Source organism: Lactuca serriola, chromosome 4 (genome assembly GCF_051521515.1).
Source record: "Lactuca serriola cultivar US96UC23 chromosome 4, Lser_US96UC23_V15, whole genome shotgun sequence".
Lineage (NCBI taxonomy): Eukaryota > Viridiplantae > Streptophyta > Magnoliopsida > Asterales > Asteraceae > Lactuca > Lactuca serriola.
The window spans coordinates 102,403,141-102,426,846 of record NC_136411.1 but is presented as its reverse complement, the minus strand read 5'-3'; the positions used below and the strand labels follow the sequence as shown (position 1 = coordinate 102,426,846).

The window sequence follows — 23,706 nt, the reverse complement described above, 5'->3', positions numbered from 1 at the left end:
GGAAATACTTACATTTACAAGAACAATGGACTTTTCATACGTAACTCTATTTGATACAAACTTTGTGAGACATATGACTTCATGTACTTTCACGTATGCGTTTTAAGTCCTGTTTTATATACCATAATCTCTTGTAGGGAGAGCATGATAGTTGTGTAAAGATCTATACAGGATTGACAATCCCGCACCTAAACTGTTAGCTACATTCACTACTAGAAAAAAGCCCTTTAATGACGCGGAAACAATGACACTCGCTGATAGAGGACGCGCATTTGTGGGTGCCCTAAAAATAATGTTATCTCTCTTAAAATTTAAAATATTTAGAACACGCATTTTTGCGTGCCCTGAAATTAGTGTCTAAAAAAAACACGGAGGGCACTATAATAAACCGTGTGTCGTCTAAGGCTGTCACTTTATAAATTAATAGGAGCGCGTTCCTTCCAGAGGGAAAAATGAAATCCCAATTACTTAAAAACCCCGCCTACCTTATTTAGGGCTTTTTTCAAGAACTTTCCCCGCCTTCCTCTACTGCACGTTCTCTCTTCTACATCTCCACCTACCGATCACTCTCTCCTTCCCTTCTCTTTGCAAATCCTAAGTCACCGCCTTCACCATCGAACCCAAGGATCTGAGAGTCTGGAGTACGACTGATGATATCCGATCACCGACAACTCTATAATAATTATTTCTCATACTCGAACCCTAGATCTCGCTTCCTTCCATTCTACATCTCTATGGCGACCACGGCTCAACAAAAACTCCACCACATCTAACGGAAGGTATGACTACTATATCTCATCATAATTTCGGTGATTTAAATGGATGCGACGATATCGTTTCCATTACAATCATCAAGTTTTTCCCTCTTCAAGAGTTTCCCTTCTCCTTTTTTTTCTTCATTTAGATGCTTATGAATCTCCATGGGGATGCTATGGTGTCTTAGTTTCTCATTCCAAACAAATCGATATCTAGATTTCCCATTCTTTCTTGTTCCTATCTCCCTTTGGCACTTACCGATTCTTCTCCCTTCCCCGAGACAAACGTCGGTCACCTAAGCTCAAATCCTCTACGGATACCTGCTCCACCATTTTCTTAAAGGTGATTTCATTTTTGAGATTTGATTATGTGAGCCCCAATTTGTATTCAGTTTTTATTTTTCTATCAAGATCACATGGTTTGATTTGTGTAAGAGTTTTTTCTGATTTGGGTGGTTTGTCTTTCCAAATTTTTGTTAAAAGTCATTTTATTTTTGAAATATACAATCAGATACTTTCCCATAAGATTTTGAATACGCAAGTTCTTCCAATCGCTGCTTGTTGTTATCGGAAGATCAAGAAAATATGTATATATATCTTCATATAGTATTAGCATTAATGTAATTGCTATTCAGGAAGAACATTTGTTCTCCTTGTGGGACCATCGTCATGGCCATCAACGCTTCCAATTTTAACATCCAAACTCCGAAGGCTTTCTCCTAATGTAGCTCAACTTCCACTACTTTCTTGGCTCACAGCCTCAACATCCCTCACACCACTATCATTGCTCTCAAACTACATATCATGAGGCTGTCCCAAAGTTGCATATGTGCCCCCCTTGAGATTCATCATCTACTGCAGGTGTGCCTCCAGAGCCATTCAAATGAATAGAAGGAGGAACTTGATCATCATTACCAGTACCACTGCTTTTTTCACCAGCAGTTTCAGTTTTAGGCACCATCCCAGCTAATTCTTGGGACTCATTTTTCGTCTGCTGACCCTCCTCCACTTTTTCTTGATCAGAGGCAGAGGCCTTCTTAGGAGTTGGACGCCTCAAATGAAAAACCAACATAATCCTATCTGTCAACATTTGTGTTATGCATTCTTTTGTTTTTGATGTTGTTAGATAAGATTCATAGATGTTTCTTTATATGGGGGAAATAAATTAGCATATCATGACTCATCACTCATGACATGAATGTTTGCAGAGTCGATGTTCCAAATTTTCCAATTCATGAAGTCATATTTTCTGCTATCGACAAGCCTAAGCTCCTCAGTTAGGTATCCTGGAATCTTTCTTTCTTGGACATGCCTTTGTTTTCCATATTTTTATTTTTCTAGTATTTGATTCATCATCATTTCTGATGAAAATTCCTACCCAATTCAAAGTTGCCATTTTTTCTCATATGTTCAGATAACCAAGAGTAACTTTGGGCTTTGACGACCTTTTATTATGTTTAATATTTTTATTTTTCTAATAAAAGATCCATTAAAACTATACATTGTATTCCATTCCTATAGGCTAACCAAACTTGATCATGGAATGTAATAATGCATTCCATTACCTTGCTTATTCTATTAATGTGTCCATTCCATTCCAACCAACCAACTCGACTACATGAAAGCTATAACACGCTACTAAATGAAAAGGTCCAACTGTCATCAGATAATGGTGTTTGTTCCATTGTCAAAATGTCAACACTTAACAGTTTGCAGTAATTTAGTTTGATATTTAACCTGCTATTAAACATGTTCGATCCTTTTCTTGAAGCACAATCCTAACCTATCTTCCTCTCTCCTAGCTTTCAGCATTGCTTTCCGACATAGAGCTCAACATCCGTGAAGCACATGTTGCTGTCAAGATTCTTAGATCTGAACAGTTAAATGATGAAACATTGGGGAATGAATTCGCTCATGAAGTAGCCATGCTCAGGTAACTTTATTTTAAAAAACTCTAAATTAAAACCCTACTAATTGAACTAATAAACAAAGCTTTATGTGTGTATGTGTGTGAAGGGAGGTTCAGCATGCCAATGTTGTTCGTTTTATTGGTGCATGCATGAAGAAACCTCCTTTGTGCATAATAACAGGTAGAAAACTTCCATTAAGTATATACTACATACATTTTGATTGTTTGATAAAATTTACAACATTTTTGGTAATTTTTTATTTTATATGCAGAATACATGCCTGGAGGGAGCCTTTATGAGTACTTACATAAAAACCATAACATCTTGAAGCTTCCACAGTTAGTGAAGTTTGTTATAGATGTTTGCAAAGGAATGGAGAACTTGCACAACAACAACATAATTCATAGGGATCTCAAGACTACAAATTTTCTCATGGACACTCAAAATGTAATAACTAGAAAGGCATCAATTACACTTTGAGTTATTAGTTTGTTAACTGTTTCTCTCTCTTTTTTTAAATTTAATTTTAGGTTGTGAAGGTGGCATATTTTTTAAATGATAGGTTACACTTTGACATGTTGGCTCTGCCAGATCTTCAAAGAATAATTGGTCTCACAGGTAAATTGAATATAAGGAGAATAAGTAAAAAAAAACAAAAAAACAAAAAAAAACTTCCAAAGGAGTAAATTTGTAATTGTGTGAAAAACATTGGATTTGACAAGAGGGAATATTTTCCATGGTGCAATGGGGTTGGATTCTCTTTTCCTCATGAGACCTGTAAAAGGATGGTAAGTGTCAACAACCAGTGTCCATTTCTAATCATTCATAATTTTTTAAGAGTAAATTACATGTTAGGTCCCTAAGTATAGCTGAAATTTGCAAAATTGGTCTCAGAAAGTTCTCTTTCAGTTTTAATGCTTATTGGAGTGTTTTTTTTTTAAAAAAAACATTTTTGGTCCATGTTCTGAAATGACTATAATTTGGGACCAAAATTGCAAAATCAGCTATGCTCAAGGACCAAAAACGTTGGAAGAACCTCAAATAAGAACAAAAAACACGATATATAACTTTTTGGGACCAAAATTGCAAAAATCAGCTATACTTAAGGACCGAAAATGTAATTTACTCTTTTGTTAATTCATGTCAAATTATAGAACACCAGTGAGAGCATTGTATCTATGCGGGAGTTGGGCCCATCCTGGTGGTGGTGTGATGGGTGCACCAGGGCGCAATGTTGCACGTGTGGTTATAGATGACATCAAAGGGTAAAATGGTAATTGTTTTATCATCATTGATTGTAGTCTAGTTTTTTTTTTCACCAATCTTGTTTTATTTATTTATTTATGAATAACTGTGTGTTGACTTCTTAATTTTGTTGCAAATTCCATGAAGGAATAATGTTTAAGTTGTTTTTCCATGGGATAATTACAAAAATGACAAAAAAATGGACTGTAAGTTTAAGAAATCGATGCTCAAAGGAGACAATGAATCTAAGATGTCCGCATCTTTAATGATGTCGGTGAGGGTTGTACCTATGGAACACCTTGAAGACCCTAAACTCAATTAATCTAAGAAAAAGAAGAAAAACATGAAATAAGTCATTAATAAAAACCCTAATCATATTTTGCAAAAGCTCCTTAATTTGTGAAAGAAAGAGTAGGACAGTATAAATAAATAGGGAGCACAGATCTTACCTTTATGTTTGAGTGATGATATATAACCTATCATTGCAAATGGTAATTTGATAAAAATGTTGTTGAAAATGTACTTATTATTCTTGTATCTGCTCATAGTGGACAGGTGTTGACTTCAAAATGAAGCAGCTTACAGTTGGAGGAAAAAGATTAATACTTACAATATGGGACACTGGTAAACATTGCTAATATTGTTTTAAAAAAAAAGTTCATTCCTCTAGAACATGTCTTTTTATCTTACTCATTGATTTTATCCTTTCACTCTATATAAAGGAAAATTGTAAAATTGGTATTGTAGCTGGACAAGAGAGATTCAGGACACTAACAAGCTTTTACTACAGGGGTGCCCAAGGGATTATTCTTGGTAGTTAATTGATAAATAATTTGTTTCTTAATAATACATCATCATTTTTATTACACTTTTACAATTTATCTTTGGATTGCAACATACTTTCATTAATTTTTTTCATATTAACACATTATTTTCTCCACATATACAATACAGGTAGAGACGATGTTTAAAATTCCCAACCTGCAATGAATTTGTGCTCAACTGTCCTAACATAACCACTTTAGCATTTAAAGGATTCAAACTTCATGACTACAAGGCCCGTATGCTGGTGAAGGTACACATAGTGCTCTTCTTATTTCCTACTAGAAGCTGTGTGTTGTGAACTTTCCACCAAGTCAAATTAAATAAACCATATCATGAGTATTATATGAAATTGTTTTTTATTTTTTATAGATTGAGAGCTGCTGGTAAATGAAATGCTGATGGTGTAGCAAATGTGTCCCCAATTTCTGGAAGATTGTTTGTGTTAGTTGGAGCAGGAGGTGCTGCAAGAGCATTAGAATTTGGTGGCAAAAGAAAAGGAGCACGAGTTTTGATTTTTAACCGAAACTTAAATTTTAAAAGATGTGTTTTTTTTAATGTTAATGTTGTGAATCTCTTCTGTTGACTTTATAAAATTCCTGAAACAGAGAGAGCAGAGTCTCTTCCACGAGCAGTTTCAGGGGAGACTTTGGCTATCGAACAGTTGGATGCATATTGCCCTAAAATTGGAATGATTCTTGCAAATTGCTCTGCTATTTGTTGTCATCTGTTTTTATCTTTTTGACGCAATGCTGCATGTTGCTGCTGAAGGCACAACTTTGGTCAAACAGGTAGAAGCTGCTGCAAGTAATAAGAAGGCAGAAAAGGGATTGCAGGTTGATCCTGCTACATGGCCAATAATGATCTTTAGGGTCTGCTAGAAGGATTGGAGATTGCAATTAAGCTTCTATCTAAGACTTCACGCCAAGGACTTGATGAATTTAAGCTAGCAATGTTTTACTTGATTTGGACATGAACCCTAAGATATCATATTTTGGCATGGCTAGAAGCTTTGGAGGAAACGAGACTCAAGAAAAAGTAAACACACAAAGAGTTGTTGGCACATAGTAAGCTAGATAATGCAATTGTATATAAATGAGTTCATTTTTTTATAACATTTACTCACTATTGGAATAATTATTTGTATTTGACATATTGGTGAAATGAATTATATTTGTTATTTATGGTATTTTATTTTGTATTATGATATTTTTAATGTATTATTTAATTTGAAAATTAGTAAACCTATAAATAATATTTTTTTTAAACATTTAAAATTATGATACGCAAAAATGCGTGTCATCTTCATTTATGACATTGCCTTTCTTGACAGGGTCTTTCTTGATACGCATTGTGTGTCATTAACACGCGCGTCGTAAGGTTACGACACGCGAATGCATGTCGTGTTCCTTTATGACAGGGCCTTCCTTGATAGGCATTACGTGTCGTAAACGCGCGTCGTAATTACACGTCGTAAATGAGTGTCGTAAATGCGCGTCGTCTCTCTTTATGACAGGGCCTTCCTTGACGCGCATTTGCGCGTCGTCTGAGCCTTTTATGACGCGCAATGAGCGTCGTAAAAGGCTGTTTTTCTAGTAGTGATTCGGACCGGCAAGTCTTGGGTGACAAATGTCATATCATTCTAACGCCTGAAGAACGTTGTAACAGGCAGTTTGGTCAATAGTACGGTTATAAAACTCACATGAAGTATTAAAACATTTGATTTACGAGGCTATCAAATGCCTTAGTGATTATATATACATATATAAATCTACTTACACTATTTTAGGTATGGAAAATACTTATGCATTTCGTTTTCAAATCATTTAAAACTACTATTCATTTATGGAAAATATTGGATTTTCTAGATACAAATAATGTTACTTTATACAAAAAGGCATAGAATTCTTATACAAAAATGCTTATGAACTCACCAACTTAATTGTTGACACTTTTTCAAAACTACTTGTATTTCTTAGCGATTCAGTAATATAGGTAACAACTGCTTTTGGGAAGGGACGCTAAGGCGTCAATTTCAAACTTATTATATCATCATAATGTAATTTCTTTTGAAACATGTAATACAATCAACAATGTAACTTTTTAAATTATATTGATGATGGTTGTGTTTGATTTCTTTACTATTTATTCAACTGTTATGATACTACATGAATTCATCCGCCCTCGAACGATTCCACCGTTATGGTTTGGGGGTGTGACCGATTGGTATCAGAGCATTGTTTATAATGAAGTAAGTATATCGAACCACATAAGATATACAAACTATAAATGCAAAGGGACTAAAAATCTTTGACAAAACACTTTCACACCTACCATACTTTATTAAATTAAAATGTTCGTTTTCATAAATGTACAAATACATGCGTGCAACAGTTTAATGTCATAGTTAGAACCATACAAAAGTATTAAGACAAGTTGGACACTATGGATAAGCCTCGGAATATGTAATCAAGTCTAGGATGAATATAGCCTGTTCAACTATATTTATCCGAGATATGACCAACGTATGTCAAGGAATAGTCATAGTGAGCAAGAAGTCAAAAACTTAACAAACTAACACTAGAATTAAAATTCGAAATTTAAATGATATAGGAGTATTTATGATACAATAAAAACTATAACAAGCGAATAAACCCCGAAGTTCGTTAGGACTAGGATCGGGAAATAAAATAAAAGTTAAACTTATAAAAACTAAAAGCCTTCACTGACAAGGCTATAATTGCAAAGTGCATACTTCAAGGTTACAAATGAGTGAGGTTGCATAGGCTTAGGATTTATGTTTTCGCTCTAAGCTCTTTTCCTTGTTTGGATGTAGGCTTGGTGTGAAACTACTTATCCAACAGTCAATTCAATCTCAATTGTATGTAATTCGTATACACTAGGTAATTACAGAGGACTCGGTGTTGGTCTTATTATAAAATTTTCTCCTTACACTCAAATTCTATATAATTCTCTTATCTCTATTCTCGATCAGGCAAAATGGCAGGATTTCATATCCCCAGGGATTCCTACTACCCAAACCAAGGCAATGGGGGTTGGATTGAGGAGAATCCAGAAGAGGATCCTAAAGAGATTTCCGAGGAGGATCTAGACGAGGATCCCGAAGAAGAGGAAGAGGATGCCGATGATGAGGGCACTGACTCCGAAGCCAAGGTCTACATTCCTCCCCAGGTAGTACCAGACCTCGAGCGAGGCTTTCAGGGCCTGATGCCACTCTAGGCTGTACATCTGAAACAATGGAGCAGGGAACAAGGACAACGTCCACCCTACGTCATGGCACAAGCCTTTTATGACCTCCGTAACGGGGGTTCAACGGACAGGGCACTCCCTATCATGGTTCGCCGCATTGCCGATCAAGGCGAGCAAAGAAGGATAAACGACAGCCAAATCCTAGACATTGGTGCCACCGCCCAAATCACTACGGTACGTCTTCGTTGCCTGGACGAAGAACATCATCGCACTATAGAGCACACCGTTTCCCTCCAGAAAGACATTACCACTGCTAGAGCCGAAGTAAGGGAGTTTCGGAAAAATCAAGCCGCAATGGAGAGGCGTGTCATCGAGGCTGAACGTCAAGTGGCTCGAGCTCCGACTTCCACAACAACATACCGTGGTCTGCAGCGTACGACCCGCTCGGAGTAGAGCGCGTGCTTCTTGCGCTATGTATCTATACTTATCGTGTGAGAGTTGGTGCTACTCTTTCCTTTCTGTATGTACCCCCGACAGACTGTGAGTACACAATTCGAGAACCCGTATGCGGTCAAAATTTCCCATTTTCATAGATGTACTCTAGACCTTTGTTAAGGTTAAATTTTCCTGATGGATGTATCGAATATTAAAATCAATGAGATTGACACGCATTGATCATTTCGTTGAGTATTTCATTAAGTTCTTAAAATACTAAGGAAAAATCATAAACTCATTACTGAAAGTTTCCATTCCGCAATTAACTTACAAATTCGGTAATGTTCGGACCGTAAAACATATAATACTAAAACTTTCCATAATCATTTTTGAAGACTTATCAAGAATTCGTCTTTTAACTTATAGCAGAATCATGCCACCAAGAAGGAATCCACGACGCTTCAATACCACAGGAACACTAACACCACCTCCACCACCACCCCCATCAATGGACAATGCTGTTTTCCAGGCAGCCGTAACAGTTGTTGTCACAACAACAATGGTACAGATGAGTAACAATGGGTCAGTAGGAGGAATCAATAGCTCTACCAATGGTCAATACCAAGGTCGTTCCGGAGAATGCACTTACAAGGACTTCAACAACAGCAAACCCATATCCTTTAATGGCACTTGAGGAGTTATGGCTCTATCCCAATAGATAGAGAAAACGGCAGCAATATTAAAGATCTGTTCATGCCAAGAGGGAAGCAAAGTAAAATTTGATGCATGTACTTTCTCCAAATGAGCCCCGACGTGGTGGAATGGCCACATCAAGTCACTAACTCTGGTAGTGGCTAACTCCATGGGATGGGAAAACCTGAAACAAATGCTCATGCAAGAGTACTGCCCGAGAGGCGAAGTGCAGAAGCTTGAACAAGAGCTTTTGGGCCTTACAATGGTAGGCGTAGAGATCACAACCTATACCAATAGGTTCAGTGACTTGGCAATACTTTGCCCTGGAATGGTTGCTCTAGAGAGCAAGAAGATCGAGAGATATATCTAGGGTGTGTCACCCTAGATTCAAGTAAGTGTACTAGCTTCCAAGCCGGTTACTTTCGATAGTGCCAAACAGCTAGCACAATCCCTCGTTGACCATGGCGCCAGTTAAGGATTCATGATTGCAATTCCGAAGCAAACTGTAGAGAGCAACAACAATAACAACAAAAAGAAGAAGTTTTCGAACAAGAGGAAGGGTCAACCTTCGCAAGAACCATCCAAGAAACAACAGCTAGTCACAGTGCATGCCGCTAGTACTTCCACCGCTGTTCCTGCCACCCCTGCACCAGCAAAGCAATATGATGTAAACCTATCAAAGTTCAACAAATTTTGTTACCATCACAACAGAAATTGTAAGGTAATGCATTATAATAACTACAACAGGAAAGGGAACACTGCCATTTCTGTAACGCACTAGCACAACCAATCACCCAAGTTCCTGGAGTCGGGGTGGGCCAGGCATGTTATGGATGTGGCAAAGTTGGGCACTACAAGAGAGACTGCCCTAAGTCAACGAATGCTGGCGGTGTAGGAAGAGTGCTGGGAATAGGGCACAACAAAGCAATAGCTGATGCCAAGGTGGTTATGGGTACGTTTCTCCTCAATAGCGCTTATACATGCGTACTTTTTGATTGTGGTGCGAAGAGGAGTTTCGTGAGTCATGAATTCGAACACTTGCCTAATCAAAACCCCCAATCACTTAAAGCACATACGATATGTACATAGGCTGCACATTAGATTTAAATGAACACGCGTTCCAAATTGATCTAATGCCGATCACTATAAGAAGATTTGATGTCATCATCGGTATGGATTGGTTAAGCCTTCACCATGCCGATATACTTTGTCACAAAAGGGCCATTCACCTTAATCTTCCAAATGGCAAAACTCTTATCATTTATGGTGATAAACCCGATACAAATTTACAAATCATCTCTTGCGTTAAAGCCCAAAAATACCTGCTCAAGGAATACCATGCTTTCCTAGCCCATGTGGTAGATAAGGAAAAAGAAACGAAAGACATCAAAAATATTCCAGAAGTCTGCGATTTCCCTGATGTTTTCCCTGAGGGTCTTCCAGGAGTACCACCAGAAAGTCAAGTCGAGTTCAAAATCGACTTGATTCCCGGAGCTACCCCAGTAGCAAAATCGTCGTACCGTTAAGCCCTAGTAGAGATGCAAGAATTATCCAGCCAACTAAACGAGCTACTCAATAAAGGATTCATCAGGCTGAGCTTTTCACCTTGGGGAGCACCTGTCCTATTCATAAAGAAGAAGGATGGATCCTTTCGCATGTGCATCGACTACCGAGAACTGAACAAACTCACAATCAAGAACTGATATCCTCTATCGCGCATGGACAATCTACTCGACCAACTCCAAGGAGCAAGCTACTTCTCAAAGGTCGATTTAAGATCCGGGTACCATCAACTGCGAGTCCTGGAAGGAGATGTCCCCAAGACAGCCTTTCGAACTTGTTATAGTCACTATGAGTTTGTAGTGATGTTCTTTGGATTAAAAAATGCACCGGCGGTGTTCATGGAATTAATGAACAGAGTATGTCGCTCTTTCCTAGACAAATTTGTGATTGTGTTCATAGATGATATACTCCTCTATTCAAAGTGCAAAGAAGAACATAGTCAACACCTTCGACAAATCTTGGAGACACTAAGGAAACAGAAACTATACGCAAAATTCTCAAAGTGCGAATTTTGGATTCGGAAAGTAGATTTCCTGGGTCACGTGGTCAGCAAGGAAGGGATACACGTGGACCCTTCCAAAATCAAGGCAATCGAGAACTGGTCAGCTCCAAGAACTCCAACGGAAATCCGACAATTCTTGGGCCTTGCTGGTTATTACCGAAGATTCATACAAAACTTCTCAAAGATTGACAAACCACTTACCACCCTGATTTAGAAGGGTGTAACCTACAATTGGGGAGAAAAGCAAGATGTTGCATTCCAAACACTGAAACGAGTCTTATGAAGCACACTTATATTATCCCTGCCAGAAGGAATAGAAGACTTCGTGATCTACTGCGACGCATCAAACCAAGGTTTGGGATGTGTTCTAATGCAACGAGGAAAGGTCATTGCATATGCATCGAGGCAACTCAAGACGCATGAAGTCAACTATACTACCCACGACCTAGAACTAGGAGTAGTCGTTTTCGCCCTAAAGATTTGGAGGCATTATCTCTACGGCACAAAATGCACAATCTTCACCAATCATAAGAGCCTTCAACACATTCTCAACCAAAAAGAACTCAACATGAGACAGAGATGATGGGTTGAACTACAAAGTGATTACGAATATGAGATTCATTATCATTCGAGAAAAGCTAATGTAGTAGCTGATGCCCTCAGTTGAAATGAATACTCGGGCCGCCGAGTGAAGTCCTTAACCATGACGATCCATTCACACATATTGACACAAATCAAGGAAGCTCAAAAAGAAGCCTTGAAAACAAAAAATGTGGCTGGAAAAGCCTTTAGAGGAATGGATAAGAATCTTGAAGTCAAGGGTGACGGAGTTTGTTACTTTGTGAATTGGATGTGGACACCGAAGTTTGGTGGATTCAGAGATGTTGTCATGAATGAGGCTCATAAGACTCGATACTCTGTGCATACCGGTTCAGACAAGATGTATCTGGACTTCAACAAATTGTATTGGTGGCCGAACATGAAAGCCGAAATTTCTACCTATGTAGGAAAGTGTCTAATTTGCGCCAAAGTCAAGGTAGAGTACCAAAAGCCCTCAGGTTTGTTACAACAACCTGAAATACCCGAGTGGAAATGGGAGTGGATAACCATGGATTTCATAACCAAGTTACCCAAAATAGCGGGCGGACTTGACACCATCTGGGTGATCGTTGACAGATTAACGAAATCCGTGTACTTCCTACCAATAAACGAAACCAACAAGATGGAGAAACTAGCTCGAACATGCCTCAGAGAGATTGTACGACTACATGGTGTACCAATATCCGTTATCTCTGACAGAGATAGTAGATTCACCTCGCGATTCTGGCAGTCAGTACAGAAATCTATAGGAACGAGACTAGACATTAGTACCGCTTACCGTCCACAAACCGATGGTCAGAGTGAGAGGACCATCTAGAATTTGGAAGATATGCTAAGAGCTTGTGTGATCGATTTTGGTAAAGCCTGGGATACGCATTTATCACTAGTCGAGTTCTCATGCAACAATATCTATCACACTAGCATCAAGGTTGCTACATTCGAAGCCCTCTATAGTCGCAAGTCCAGATCACCTCTATGTTGGGCCGAAGTGGGCGACACGCAACTAGCTAAAGGACAAGTACCTGATAGCACTCTCACTGGCCTGAAAATCATTAGAGAAATGAACGAGAGGATTATCCAAATCCAGGAACGACTAAAAGCTTCAAGAGACAGACAAAAGAGTTATGCGGACAAAAGACGGAAGCCCTTGGAATTTGTCACACCCCCAAACCAGAATGGCGGAAACATTTGGGTGTGGATGACTTCACGTAGTACCACAAAAATTGAATATTGTAAAGAAAGTAACACAACCATCATATATATAATAAAAACCTAAATTGCTGCATTATACATATTTCCAAAAGAATATTACAATATGATGCTGTAAAACATTTAATAATAAACGTCATTAGCGTTCCTTCTGCAAAAGCTGGTAGCTACCTGTATTACTGAGTCCCTGAGAAATACAAGTGGTGTCGAAAAAGTGTCAACAATAAAGTTAGTGAGTTCATAAGTGTTTTGTATTGAAAAGTATGTCATTTTGGTAGAAAATCGATGAACGTGGTTTTCAGAAAATCCAATATTTTCTATATATAGTTTTAAAAGTTTCCAAAGTTGGAGTGCGTTAGTATTTTTCATACATGAATCATAAAGATAAATTTTGTGCTCAAAATAATGTAAATACTGAATGCATATATGAGTCTCATAAATCAAACTTGTTTTTATACTTTCATGTGAGTCTTATAACCATACTATTGACACAGACTGCCTGTAACAACATTCTTCAGGTGTTGTAGTGTTATGACATTTGTCACCCCAGACCTGCCAGTCTAACTGTAGCTAACAGTTTAGGTGTGGGGTTGTCAATCCCGTATAGATCTATACACAAGTATCACACTCTCCCTCCAAGAGATTATGCTATATAATACAGGACTTGAAATGCATACATAAGAGTACGTTGAAGTTTGAATATCTCACATCACTTAGTATAAATAGATTTAAGATAAGAAAGACTTTACTTCATTTTTGTTGAAAGTATTTCGTTTTTCAAGATGTATACGTAAGAATGTATGAATAACTAGCTAACTATACCCATTATAGTTTTTCAGAAAGTATGTTCCATTCGGTGAAAATAACTTGATGATATACTAAACTTTATACGTAAAGTAAGATGTTGGTATCGATAAATAATAAGATAGATATTGCATTTATGTTTATAAGACGATACGTTTACTTGTGATGTACTTGTATTCCCCCCTAAAACATGAAAAGACTTGAAAAGTAGGGGTGTGAACTCACTTGTTTAGTTTGAAGAGAGTGGGACTAAAGTCGAGCAGAATTTCAACCGCAGAAAGCTGCGTCTTCGAGCTTTTCAGGGATCTCGGTAGCATAGAACCTTCGTCGGGGGCTCGGGTGCAGAAATCGAGGGTGTCAGGATGGCTTCTGGTGCTTGCAAGTGTGTGAAAGTGTGTGGAAGTTTTAGAATGTGTGCCAAAAATCCGGAGCATATGCTTTCTATTTATAGGGCTGGAAGGACGAGTATGCTGGGCATACCACCGGGGTACACTTGGCGTACACGTTACGTTGGGCGTACTTTGGTTATGCTGGTCGTAACTTTGCATCATGGCTTACGACTCGAGTCTAGCTAGGTGTAGAGCTGCAACCGATGGGACTCGACCCTGCACCTGAGTACGCTGGGCGTACTCCTACATTACGCTGGGCGTAATCCTGGCTTCCGTCTTCTAAATTCCGTAACTTTCGCGTACGGGCTCCGTTTTTCGCGTTCTTTATATCCACGCGTAGGTGAGATTATGCTCTACAACTTTCATTTAGACTCCGTCAGCTAGTTTTGACTTTATATTTAATGATATGTTTTTAATAGGTCGGGACTGCTAAAGTCCGTTAAAAATTCATAGTTTCTTTATCCGATGTCGGTTTTCGTTTGTCTTTTTATCATTTTACTCATATTGTGGAGACCTTCAACTTTCATTTAGGTTGCGTTAGCTAAATAACGCTCAATCTTCAATTCGAGTTTTTAGCCCTTTACTACTGTTACGAAACTTAGAAAATTCGTAACTTCTTCATACGAGGTCCAATTTGGACGATCTTTTTATGTACGTTTACAGTTTAGCGAACTCTACAACTTTTGTTTAGATACTTAAGGCTAAAATGCATTTTATTGACATTTCACTTTTTACGTTAAATAGTGTTTTACCGGGTGTGTCGTAAATATTTGAGTGGTTATAGTTTCTTCAATATAACCCGGTTTCAAATGTTCTTTATGTTTTCAGAAACCTTGGCATGATATCTAACACTTGATGTATCTCAATTTAGATATTTGAACACTTTATTTTTGGGGTTAATTTCGTTGATTCCAAATAGTATTCATTGTATTTGACTTTTGAGTGTTACATTGCTTTTGGAAAAATATAGGGTTGTCACAGAATTTCTGGTTGGAGACCGGGTTTATTGAAGGTTTCACCCTAGAAAGGGTTAATACGTTTTTGAAAATGTGGGAAACTAAATCCAAGGTATATCCGACCATTCGAGATCCTTGCCAGGATCGGCCCGGTAGCATACAAGCTTCGATTACTGTAAGAACTCAATAACATACATCCTACCTTTCATGTGTCAAACTTAAAAAAGTGCTTGTCCAATGAGACCCTCGTCGTCCCTCTGCACGGAATCGAAATCAACGAGAGTCTCCACTTTGTAGAAGAACTAGTAGAAATCATGGATAAGGAAACTAAAAGAACAAAACAAAGTCTCATACCCATTGAGAAGGTCAGTTGGAATGCAAAGCGAGGACATGAATACACCTGGGAGTAAGAAGATTAGATGAAACAAAAATACCCACATCTTTTCCCTAGTCCATAAATACTTGTCTTAGAATAAATTTCGGGACGAAATTCTCTCTAACTGGGGGATGATGTGACAACCCGATATTTCAAGTCAATGTAATGACATAAGTCAAGTATTGTAATCTATTTTGAATTAATAAATAAATAAAAACAACATCAGAAGCGAAATGTTCAAAAGTCTCAATTGGGATACATAAAGTAATAGATATTGTAACTAGGTTTTCAAAAACATAAGGAACACAAAAATCTGAGTTTTAACAAAGAAGTTATGATCAATCGAAAATCCGCAGCAAAACCGGTGAAACACTATTAAGCGTAAAACGCGAAATTTCAATAAAATACTTTTTAGGCTTCAGTATCTAAACGAAGGTCATAGATATCATTAAACTGTGAACACACATAAAAAGAATGTCAAAATCTGACTTCATATGAGGAAGTTAGGATTTTTCTAAGTTTCAGAGTAGCGGTAGACAACTAAAAACTCAAAATAGAGATCGAGCGATATTTAGTCGACACAATCTAAATGAGAGTTGAAGATCTCGACAATAGTAGTACAACGGTAAAAACACAGACGGAAACGGACATCGGATGAAGAAGTTATCAATTTTTAATGGTCTTTTCTTGTCCCGGCCTACTAAAAATATATAATGAAAAATAAATTCAAAATTTGGAAATAAAGTCTAAATAAAAGTTGTATATTGTATTCTCAACTACGCGTGAATATAAAGAACGTCAAAAACAGAGCCCGTATGCGAACGTTGCGCATTTTAGAAGATTAAGGCTCAAACCGAGGGGGGGTACGCCCGACGTACGAGGGTACGCCATACGGGGCCTCGGATCGGCCACGTCTCCCCTACGCCCTCTACCCCCGTCCCATCCGAAGCCCGGAAGATGAGGAAGGTGTCATGCATGATGTACGTCTCGCGTACGAGGGTACGCCCAACGTACGAGCTGCAGACGCGTTACACCCCATGTAACTTCAGAGTACGCCCAGCGTACGAAGCTGCCTCCACCCCTATAAATATGGATGCGTGGGTGTAACAAACCATTATTTCAAACTTATGTAATAGTGTAGGTCAAATTGTACTTCTTCTTAATTAAATAAAGAGAAATTTTGGCATACTATGTATATTTACATAATTGACCCTTAAAAATAAATTATTAAATAATCTCAATTGGGTTGAACCAAGTGATAGAGATTCTAACAAGCTTTCCAAAAATATAAAGAACACTAAAATCCGAGTTATAACAAAGAAGTTATGACCAATCGAAAATCCGCGACAAAACCGGCAAAACACGGTTCAGTGTAAAAACTGAATTTTTGATAAAAGGTTTTCTAGCGTTAACAATCTCAATGAAAGTTATAGTTTATGTTAAACCGAGAACTTTCATAAAAAGAACGCCAAAATCTGACTTCGTATGAGGAAGTTATGATTTTTCTAAGTTTCAGTATAGCAGTGTACAACTAAAAACTCGAAATAAAGATCGAGTGGTTTTTAGCCGACACAACCTAAACGAGAATTGAAGGACTCGTCATTAGTAGTACAACGGTAAAAATCCAGACAAAAACGGATGTCGTATGAAGAAGTTATGAATTTATAACGGATTCACGTCCCGGTCTGTTTAAAATAATAATATTAAGAATAAATTCAAAATTAGCCGACGAAGTCAAAATGAAAGTCGTAGAGTATAATTTTAGCTACACGTGCATATAAAGAACGTCAAAAACGGAGTTCGTATGCAAAAGTTATGAATTTTACAAGTTTTGGCAAAAAAATAAAGAAAAATACCAAAAACCGGGAAAATTCGCGTGAACAGTGACTGCTACGTCACCCTCGCATGCGAGACCTCCACGTGTCGGCCGCTGAGTGGACTGATGTATCGAATGAAACCTTCTGATTTGGCCAACTCTACGGTCCAATCCTACCCCAGAGACACCCCTCGCACGCCCCTCGCACGCCCCTCGCACCCTCCTCGGACACCCCCTTCGCATTTGGCTTCTTTTCATTGGACCGAGGGTTAGACCAATCCAAACCATCCAACAGCGAGCCTCCGGTCCGAAGAGCTTCCTTCGCCTCGCCATCTGTCAGACGCGTGTCGCCCTCGCCTTGCTTCGTGTCCGAGCCTTCGGGCAATATATAGTATGCGAGGGTTTCCGAATTATTTCACTTTTTCACCCTAAATTTCACACTCTTTCACATTTTCCACTCCCTTAAGCTCATATACAACCCCTAAAGCCCCGGTATCAAGACTCTGCCTGATTTGAGCTGGTTTCTCGACAAATAAACTCCTTTTCATGAAACGAAACTCTATCCGAATTACCACCTATCAAGTGAGTTCATACCCCCGTATTTTCATAATTTCTATTGTTTTTAGGGGGGAAATACAAGTATAACACAACAACTTTTTGTTATAAATAAATGATTTCAAGTCACGACAAAATGATGTTAAAGCATCAAAAATACTTCAAATATTGAACTCTTTTATAAACTTATATTTTTCCCAAATATACATATTTGTATACATAATTTAATATAAATAAGATTTAAAAGGCTTAGGACTAATAATTCATTCTAGGTCCTTTTCCTTGTTTGGATGTGGACTTATAGTACCAGTTATTTGTCCGAAGGTCGTTCAAATTTTACCTATATATAAAATTGTATATGTATATAAATATAAAAGTTATTTCATCAGTTTAATTAACCTTTGTAATACGTTGAGCAAAGGATTACATGCAAAAATAGTTATTTACCAGTTCCTAAAGTACGTATAGATTATAATAGGTATAATTTATCATACATAGAGCTATAATTCATATGAATACACTGTTTTACATGCAACAAGGGTTTTAATTCAAAACAAATCAAGGGTTTACACTTATCAAATACATGTTCGGGATACTAAGTCAAGAACAGACTGTCAATCAATTATTTCAGAATGATTGGGTTTTCATAACTAATATACATGTAATGTTTATATGCTTTTTATGAGACATTCAATTCAGGTTGTTGAATTCAGTTTAGACAAACATAGTAAAGCCCTGACATTATAACCAGAATCTCAAGTCCGGGGATCGTAACAAGTTGTGTGTAGATCTATATTGGGATTGACAACCCCGCACTCAGGCTACTAGCTACAGTCAGGCATACACGCCAATGAGTGGCAATTATTATCAACAGTTTAAGCGCTCATCATGCGTTTGTTTCAGGCGTTCATGTCTTAGTATGGTTATAATAACTCATTAAAAAGATATTAACAACACGTTAGTGTATAAACAACTAAATGTAAGTATATCTTCAAAGTACCAGTTTACAAAATGCAAAGTACAATGCTATACTATAGTTTTCAATAATAGCTGGTGAAGCCAGGCACACTCTCAAATACAAGTTTTACAAATACAATGGTTTACAAATAAGACGGTTTTATGGGAATAAAACTACTTTTCACATACGACAAAAAATATGGAATTTTCTACAAGTGTTTTCATATTCAAAATACAAAGACATCCATTCAAACATAAAGACTTATGTATTCACTCAACTTATTGTTGATACTCTCTTTTCAAATTACTTGTATTATCAGGGAAATAATAACAGGTACTCCACGAGCTTTTTGAGAAGATGGAGCCATTAGGAGTCTTATCTTCTTCTTTTGTATAACTATTTTGGTTTCAAGATACAATGATTGAACACATGTAAATATTATACTTTTAAATACAATGGTTGTTTGTGCTTTGATTACTATGATACATGTGTTGTGATACTACAAATGAAGTCCTCCGCCCCCGGACGTTTCCGCCGTCTGGTTTGGGGGTGTGACAGATTGGTATCAGAGAATTGTTTATAGTGAACTCATTATATCAATCCATAAAAGATATACAAACTATAAATACATTGGGGCTGAGAGCTCTGACTACATGTATACTTTTAAGAATTCTAAGTATTTTTAAAAGAAGTATACTAACCCTCATACCTACAAGTACATAGTCATAAGAACTTAAAAGTATTTGGATGTCGAGCATTACAGTTAAACTCAGGCAGTTATGTAGTCATATCTAGAATTAATATAGCCTGATCAACTATATTGATTTCAGATATGACCAACATGTGTTTGGGAGTAATAGTAGTGTTATGACATGTCTAAAACTTGCCAACTACCGAAGAAACTCTAAGAACAGAACATAAAATACTATAAGAATATTATAAACATCGATATGCTTTAGTTTTCTTTTTCAGGCATTTCTCATAACCTTATTCTCGTACAGACACAATGGCAGGACATCATCTACAAGGGGACCCTTATTTTCCAAATCATGGCAATCAAGGATGGATAGTAGAAGATCCGGAGGAAGATCCGGAGGAGGATCCAGAAGAAGACTCACATGAAGAACCATTTGAGGACAGCAAATCAAGCGGTACAGATACAGAGCCACAAGTCTGCAACCCAGGGATACGTCCCCCGAGACAAGAGGAAGCAATACCCATACCCGAATGGGGCCAATACATAAACCATTGGAGTCGACAAGACGGCCAACGCCCTCCCTACGGAATGGCACGGGGTTTATATAACGTCTCAGAAGGAGGAACAGCCGACAGAGCTCTTCCAGTTATAGTAAACCGAATTGCCCGACAATTCGATCAATCAAGGATGTCAATCAATCGTATCCTAGAAGTGAATGCGGCTGCACAGGCTAACGCTGCCGATATCCTTTGTCTTGACGAGATGCAAGATGATACCCAACACCATAATGAAGCCCTTCAGAGGCAACTTAATGCTGCCGAATCAGAGATCAGAGGACTGAGGGAGCATCAAGCTGCCCAAGAAAGGCACTGGAAATCGCAAGACGAAGCGGAACCCAGTAACCGTCGTAGCAACCGCCGCAAGTAGTGTTACACTACTTTCTAGTTTAATATACTGAATGTATAGACTACTTTCAAAAGATGTATAAATCAAGTATCAATAAAATAATAAGCACTTTACTTCAACAAGAGTTATTACAATTTACATAAACATTCCATTCCAAAGTTTTGGGATTTTGGATATGTTCCAGTGTTATTTTTCATACTTTTCAAATACAACCGCGAAAATTTTTATTTTTGGTAGGCCGGTTTGATGTCGATACTTTTGAAATATTGTGGTTTATTAAATACCTACTTTAGGGTTAAGTATCCAAATTACATATATACCAATACAATCGACATGTACTTTCATACTCTTTGAAAAATAACCACTTCATTTTCATCTATCCAGTTGCAAGTTGTCCTTACAATGGACATCCATTTTCAATTCTTTACAAGATTCTTGTTGAATTAAGTGTTTATGTTCAGAGATATCAAATTCATATTCATTCTTGATATCTCACTATCTGTTTATCTATTGACTTTTATAGAAAAAGATGCCTCCTCGTAGGAATCCAAGACGTAACAATGAAACGGAAGCACCGACGCCACCTCCACCACCACCCCCTCAATTTGACGCTGCCATGTTCCAAGCGGCAGTCACGGCAGTTGTAGCGGCTGCCTTATCTCATATCAATACTCCTGGTGCTAGTAGGTCGGGAGCTCATCCACGTACTTCTAACCTTGCCGAGGGTCATGAGCACTCGAGAGAGTGCACTTATAAAGACTTCTCGAATGCCAAACCCAGGACCTTTAATGGAACTAGAGGAGTGATGGTTTTAAGGCAGTGGATTGAGAAGATAGAAGCAGTCTTTGAAATCTGCTCCTGTCCAGAGGGTAGCAAAGTTAAGTTTGCTGCCTTTACTTTCTAAGATAGGGCCCTAACATGGTGGAATGGCCATGTTAAGTCACTAACTATTGTAGTGGCTAATACTATAAGCTGGGAGAACCTAAAAACCATGTTGATGCGGGAATACTGCCCACAAGGGGAAATTCAGAAATTGGAACAAGAACTCTGGAGTATTACTATGGCCGGTGCCGACATAACAATTTACAAGAATCGGTTCTGTGACTTGGCGATTCTGTGTCCGGAGATGATTGCTCCAGAGAGCAAAAAGATTGAAAGGTATATTTGGGGATTGTCGCCCCAGATACAAGCAAGTGTCATTGCATCTAAACCTGTCACTTTTGACAGTGCCAAGGAAATGGCACAGTCACTTATTGACCACGGAAACCGTCAAAACTTTGTGGTTACTGCCCCAGAACAACCTAGGGAGAACAACAACAACAGCAAGAAGAAGGGTTGGAACAAAAGGAAGGGAAAATCTCCTCTAGAACCTTCAAAGAAGCAACAAATAGTGGCAGTCCATGCTACTACTGTGCCTGCTACCATACCTACTACTGCACCTGCTCTTGCCCCTAACTACTCAGCACCAACTAAGCCCTATGTCGGTAGCCTCCCTAAATGCAACAAGTGCAATTTTCACCACACCGGAAATTGCCCTGAAATGTAGTGCCGTAACTGCAACAGGAAAGGGCATACTGCCCGATTATGTAGAACACCACCTCAACCCCTTAACCAAGTACCTGCCGTTGGAGTAAGTCGAGCATGCTACCAATGCGGTGATGTGGGGCATTTCAACAAAGATTGTCCAAAAGCTGGAAATGCTGGTGGGGTTGGGAGAATTCTAGCACTAGGTCACGAAGAAGCGGTGGCAGAACCTGCTGTGGTCACGGGTACGTTCCTTCTGAACAATACTTATGCATGCATTCTTTTTGATTGCGATGCCAAGAGGAGCTTCGTGAGCCATAACTTTAAACATCTACTAAATCAAAACTCCCAACCACTAAATAAAACCTTCACAGTAGAAATGGCTAACGGGAAATCCGAATCCACCAAAGATATATACATAGGATGTACCCTTACGTTAAATGACTTGTTTTTCTTAATAGACCTTATGCCGGTCTCTATCAAAAGTTTTGACATCATAATAGGTATGGATTGGTTGTGCCCCAACCATGCCGACCTCCTATGCTATGAAAGAGCTGTTCGTTTGAACTTGCCAACTAAGGAAACTCTTACTATCTATGGAGACAAACCCGGAACGAACCTTTAGATCATTTCATGCATCAGGACACAGAAATACCTTCGCAAGGAGTATTGTGCATTCCTAGCTCATGTGGTAGAAAAAAATCAAGAAGTGAAAGACATCGCAAGCATTCCTGAGGTCTGCAACTTTCCCGATGTATTTCTCGATGATCTTCCAGGGGTGCCTCCCGAGCGACAAGTCGAATTCCGAATCGACTTAATCCCTGGAGCTACCCCTGTAGCCAAATCCCCCTATCGTCTTGCACCTTCTGAAATGGAGAAATTATCCAGCCAACTTAACGAACTCCTAAGCAAAGGTTTCATAAGACCAAGCTTCTTACCTTGGGGAGCACCGGTTTTGTTCGTAAAGAAGAAGGATGGATCATTCTGCATGTGTATAGACTATCGCGAACTGAATAAACTTACCATCAAGAATCGATACCCTTTGCCTCGCATTGACGATCTGTTCGACCAACTTCAAGGGGCGAACTACTTCTCGAAGATAGACTTAAGATTCGGGTATCACCAGTTACGAATTTTGGAGGAAGACGTTCCCAAAACCGCGTTCAAAACTCGTTATGGTCATTACGAGTTTATAGTGATGCCATTCGGATTGAGGAATACACCTGTAGTGTTCATGGACCTAATGAACAAAGTGTGTCGTCCATTCTTGGACAAATTCGTTATAGTCTTCATTGACGATATCCTTATCTACTCAAAGAGCAAAGAAGAACATGGCCAACATCTTCGTCAAATATTACAAACTCTTAGATCAGAGAAGCTCTATGCAAAGTTTTCAAAGTGTGAATTTTGGATCAGGAAGGTAGATTTCCTAGGTCACGTGGTCAGTTCAGAAGGAATACACGTCGACCCTTCCAAAATAAAGGCAATTGAAAACCGGTCAGCACCTAAAACACCTACAGAAATCCGTCGATTCTTAGGTATTGCTGGCTATTATCGCACATTCATTCAAAATTTCTCTCGAATAGTTAAGCCTCTTACTACTCTGACCCAAAAGGGTGTAACTTTTAGCTGGGGAGAAAAGCAAGAAACAGCGTTTCAAATGCTGAAGCGAGCCTTGTGTAGTGCACCGATCCTGTCTCTCCCTGAAGGGACAAAGGATTTTGTAGTGTACTGTGATGCTTCTAATCAAGGGCTTGGATGTGTTCTTATGGAAAGAGGAA

At 38.4% G+C, this 23,706-nt stretch overlaps 1 long non-coding RNA gene across 1 annotated transcript; it reads left to right on the top strand.

Moving 5' to 3' along the window:
* Positions 1-2,602: 2,602 nt before the first annotated feature.
* LOC145100272 (uncharacterized) lies at positions 2,603-2,995 on the top strand. The gene is made up of 3 exons (XR_013704938.1): positions 2,603-2,688; positions 2,772-2,845; positions 2,937-2,995. It is a non-coding gene; the product is annotated as an uncharacterized LOC145100272 (long non-coding RNA).
* The last annotated feature ends 20,711 nt before the right edge of the window (positions 2,996-23,706 follow it).